Raw genomic sequence first — 5,000 nt, forward strand, 5'->3', positions numbered from 1 at the left:
CGAGGAATTCCCAGTAAGCGCGAGTCATTAGCTCGCGTTGATTACGTCCCTGCCCTTTGTACACACCGCCCGTCGCTACTACCGATTGAATGGTTTAGTGAGGTCCTCCGATTGGACCTGGCGCGGCCGGCAACGGTCGAGCCGGCGTCCGAGAAGACGATCTAACTTGATCATTTAGAGGAAGTAAAAGTCGCAACAAGGTTTCCGTAGGTGAACCTGCGGAAGGATCATTAACGGTCTCGCAAACGCTTCGGCGAACGCGAAACTCGGACAAGCGAGAGAAAAAGTTTTTGCTACCCGGCGCCCGACCCGCGAGGAGCGGCGCGCCGGCCGGCGATTCGGTCACCCGGTAATGTTTGCGCGTCGAGTGCCGCGGTGCCGCGCGCTCCGGCTTCAAGCGTCGGCCTGGCCGACCGCTCGGCGCGGTATATTTTGTCACCCTTTAGTGCGAGGCACTGTGCGAGCGAAACAATCGTGGATGGCTCTTGGCGGTGGATCACTCGGCTCGTGAGTCGATGAAGGACGCAGCTAGCTGCGTGAATTAGTGTGAATTGCAGGACACATTGAGCATCGACGTTCTGAACGCAAATTGCGGCCTCGGGTCAATCCCGGGGCCGCGCCCGCCTCAGGGTCGCGTTGCAAACGTTCCGCGCGGGGATTTCTCCGCGCGGCTGCTGCGGCGTCGGACGCGCGAGCGCCCGTCCCGCTCAAGACAGCACGGCACGATGCGCGACGATCGCGACCAGAATCCCGCGCGGCGGCGGCGAGTCGACCTCGAAGAGGCCAACGGCTGGCGGCTCAAGGGCGGGAATCGAGGTGCGCGGCGGCGCGCGGCGCCGACGGCGAGCGCGGAACGGGAAGAATAGTCCCGGTCCTTACTTTCGGCCTGAGGTCGGACGAGGCTACCCGCTGAATTTAAGCATATTACTAAGCGGAGGAAAAGAAACTAACGAGGATTCCCTCAGTAACGGCGAGTGAAGCGGGATGTGCCCATCGCCGAATCCGCGCGCTTTTGGAGTGCGCGGAATTGTGGCGTACGGAATTCGTCACGGCGCGCTTCGCCGGTCGCCCGCGTCCTTCTGATCGAGGCCTTTTCCCAGAGCGGGTGTCAGGCCCATGGCGGCGACAGGCGGGCGCGCTACGGCGTCTTCCCAGAGTCGGGTTGTTTGGGAATGCAGCCCAAAGCGGGTGGTAAACTCCATCTAAGGCTAAATACGGTCACGAGACCGATAGCGAACAAGTACCGTGAGGGAAAGTTGAAAAGCACTTTGAAGAGAGAGTTAAAGAGTACGTGAAACCGTCGAGAGGCAAACGGGAGGGCCTGTCGGGTCGCCCGGTCGCTTTCAGCCGGCCCCCTGTCGGCGACGTTGTCGTGCGGACCCTCACGGGCCGCCGGCGGCGCCGCCCGATCGGGGACCAGCGCACTAGCGCCGGGCGAAGGCCGCGACCGTCTGGACGGCGGCGAGAAGGCCGCGCGCAAGGTAACCCGGCCTCGGTCGGGTACTATAGGCGCGCGTGTCCGTCGGCCCGCCGTTCGGGCGAGGAGAGATCGCCGCGTCTGCCCTTCGGGGCCGAGCGCCCGGTGCCGGCTGGGGCGTCGTGGGTCGGGGACTGTTCTCAGTGCCCAGCCTCTTCGTCTCGGTCGCGCTTCCGGTGTCGTTTCGCGAGGCGCACGGGGTCCGCGGCTGAAGTCAGCCACCTTCCCGACCCGTCTTGAAACACGGACCAAGGAGTCTAACGTGAGCGCGAGCCACGGGGCAGTACGAAACCCATGGGCGCAGTGAAAGTGAATGTCGGCGCGGTCCGGCGGAGGTGAGACGTCGTCGTTCGCGGCGGCCGCATCACCGGCCGATCTCGTCCGCTTTGCCGGAGAGGTCGAGCGAGAGCGTTCGCGTTGGGACCCGAAAGATGGTGAACTATGCCTGAAGAGGTTGAAGCCAGAGGAAACTCTGGTGGAGGACCGTAGCGATTCTGACGTGCAAATCGATCGTCAAATTTGGGTATAGGGGCGAAAGACTAATCGAACCGTCTAGTAGCTGGTTCCCTCCGAAGTTTCCCTCAGGATAGCTGGCGCTCTGTCGCAGTTTTATCTGGTAAAGCGAATGATTAGAGGCCTTGGGGACGAAACGTCCTCAACCTATTCTCAAACTTTAAATTGGTAAGAAGCCCGACTCGCTTAATTGGAGCCGGGCATGGAATGCGAGTGCCAAGTGGGCCACTCTTGGTAAGCAGGACTGGCGATGCGGGATGAACCGAACGCCGGGTTAAGGCGCCCGACGCGACGCTCATCAGAGCCCACAAAAGGTGTTGGTTGATCTAGACAGCAGGACGGTGGCCATGGAAGTCGGAATCCGCTAAGGAGTGTGTAACAACTCACCTGCCGAATCAATCAGCCCTGAAAATGGATGGCGCTGGAGCGTCGGGCCTATACCCGGCCGTCGCGGCGGTACGAGCACACCGGTGCGCTAGGCCGCGACGAGTAGGAGGGCCGCGGCGGCGTGCGTCGAAGCCTAGGGCGCGAGCCCGGGTGGAGCAGCCGTCGGTGCAGATCTTGGTGGTAGTAGCAAATATTCAAATGAGAACTTTGAAGGCCGAAGTGGAGAAGGGTTCCATGTGAACAGCAGTTGAACATGGGTCAGTCGATCCTAAGGAATAGGCGAATGCCGTTCTGAAGCGGGGCGATGCTCGTCGTTGCCCCGGCGGACCGAAAGGGAATCGGGTTAATATTCCCGAACCTCGACGCGGAGATCGGCGCTTCGGCGCCTGGTGCGGCAACGCAAGCGAACTCGGAAACGTCGGCGTGGGTCCCGGGAAGAGTTCTCTTTTCTTGGTAAGGGTGCGGCGACCCTGGAATCGGTTTGCCCGGAGATAGGGACATGGGCCCCGCAAAGCACCACGTCTCTTGTGGTGTCCGGTGCGCTCGCGTCGACCCGTGAAAATCCGAGGGAGATGGTGTAAGTTTCGTGCGAGGTCGTACCCATATCCGCAGCAGGTCTCCGAGGTGAACAGCCTCTGGCCGATAGAACAATGTAGGTAAGGGCCGGGAAAGATCATGCCGAAAGCCGGGAAAGATCATGGGTTCACCGGCGAACTCCCAGGAGAGTGTCCCCCGAATGTGCAGGAAGTGGTGGACGTGGCGTTTGAGAAGTGGTTTCCCCCGAAACCCCCAAAGACACGCAGGCAGTTTCGCCAACGCGAGTTTGAAGGGTCAAAGAGGAAACTACGACGGAAAATGTACGCCCGGTTGCAGAGATTATATCAAAGTAACCGGGCTGACGCAGTCCGCCAGGCTTTATCTGGCGATTGGAAAACGGACAAGGGAACTGATGTTGGGAAAAGCACCCCTTTTTGGAGGGATGTATTCGGCAAGGAGTCAAAAAGTGACGGAAGGTGCGTAGAGCCGCCCACCGAAGTGCTGTGGCACTTGGTCGCCCCCATTAGTGAGATGGAAGTGGCGACCGCATTGGGGAGAATGCGAGCATCGGCGGCAGGCCCCGACCAGATTACGGTCGCGGACCTTAAGAGGCAAACCGCAAGTAAGATAGCGGCTTACTTCAACGTGTGGCTGTGGGCACAGACAACGCCCAAGTCCATACAGATGGCACGCACCATCCTGATCCCAAAGGTTCCGAAAGCCGAAGACCCAACCCAGTTTCGTCCAATTACAATCGCGAGTGTTGTCTTGCGGCTGTTCCACGGAATCCTCGCACGGAGGCTTGCAGCCGCCGTGCCCCTAAGTAGAGCGCAAAGAGGATTTGTCGCCACAGATGGCACGTTCGAGAATGTCGCGATCCTGAAAAGCATTGTGAAAGAGAGCAAGCGACGACTAAGACCCCTATCCGTCGCATTCGTTGATGTAAGCAAGGCCTTTGATTCCGTGTCACACGAAAGTGTGATACTCGCGGGAAGACGTCTGGGCATTCCACCGCCTATGCTCGAGTATCTCGGGTGTATGTATGCGAATGCCGAGACGACCCTCCCCGCGAAGGATGGGAAAGATCTGTCGGTCCCAGTACGGAGAGGTGTCAGACAGGGTGATCCTCTGTCAGGCATTCTGTTCAACGGTGTGATCGATTGGGCCTGCGCCCAGGCGGACCCGAATTTCGGCTTCCCCCTTACAGGGGATTGCAGGGTGGCAACCCTAGCGTTTGCTGACGATCTCGCGATCGTCGCGGGTTCACCTCTCGGGCTTCAGAGCAATCTGAACGCAATAACCGACCACCTTGGTCAGTCAGGGTTAAGCATCAATGAACGAAAGTCAGCGTGTTTCCACATCAATACGAGTGGAAGAGAGAAACGATGGTTTGTTGACTCCTCGTTAACAACGAGAGTAGGCGAAAAAGAGCTGCCTGTTTTGGACTTTGCTGGTACGTATAAGTACCTGGGTGTACAGTTGGGCGTTGGAAAGGCGGCCCCCGTGATCCATCTAAAGTTGTCCAAAATGCTGGCCAACCTAAGTGGGGCTCCCCTGAAACCTCAACAGAGGTTGTACGGACTCACGAGCGCTGGTATCCCCGGGCTCTATCATGAAGCAGTGCTTGAGAGGCACACCGTTAAGTACTTGAATTACTTGGACCGCACAATAAGACTCAATGTGCGGCGCTGGTTACGACTTCCAAAGGACACGCCACTGGCATATTTCTATGCAAGTGTGGCGGAAGGGGGATTGGGGATCCCCTGCCTCGCGGTGACTGCACCGCTGTTACGATTAAGGCGATTGGTAAAGTTAATCAGTAGTGACGACCCGGTAGTGCAGGCCGTTGCCAGCCTACGGGCAGTTACCAAGGAGATAGAGGAACTCGGTTCTTCAGTTAGAGTAGGGGAGAAGCCCGTGAGTTCAGCACGAGAAGCCAAGGACGCATGGTGCCAGTCATTGATTGGCTCATGTGATGGAAAAGGACTGGAGAGGGCAGGCGATGTCCCATTCCAACATGGTTGGTTAAAGGATCGGCACGTGAGGCTCTCAGGAGCCAACTTTATCGGCGCTGTTAAGCTGCGCG

At 58.8% G+C, this 5,000-nt stretch overlaps 2 non-coding genes and 1 pseudogene across 2 annotated transcripts in view; all 3 read left to right on the forward strand.

Annotated features, from left to right (window-relative positions):
• The window catches only part of LOC146142428 (small subunit ribosomal RNA), a 1,811-nt gene extending 1,578 nt beyond the window's left edge, over positions 1-233 (forward strand). The window contains exon 1 of the ribosomal RNA XR_014500904.1: positions 1-233. This exon is cut by the window's left edge and continues 1,578 nt beyond it. This is a non-coding gene — a ribosomal RNA (small subunit ribosomal RNA).
• A 247-nt stretch (positions 234-480) lies between these two features.
• Positions 481-634, forward strand: LOC146142429 (5.8S ribosomal RNA). The gene has a single exon (XR_014498939.1). It is a non-coding gene; the product is annotated as a 5.8S ribosomal RNA (ribosomal RNA).
• Positions 635-882: 248 nt separating this feature from the next.
• On the forward strand, positions 883-3,084 carry LOC146142430 (large subunit ribosomal RNA; annotated as a pseudogene).
• Positions 3,085-5,000: the final 1,916 nt, after the last annotated feature.

This window comes from Ascidiella aspersa, chromosome 5, assembly GCF_963924565.1.
Source record: "Ascidiella aspersa chromosome 5, kaAscAspe10.2, whole genome shotgun sequence".
In the NCBI taxonomy this organism is placed as follows: domain Eukaryota; kingdom Metazoa; phylum Chordata; class Ascidiacea; order Phlebobranchia; family Ascidiidae; genus Ascidiella; species Ascidiella aspersa.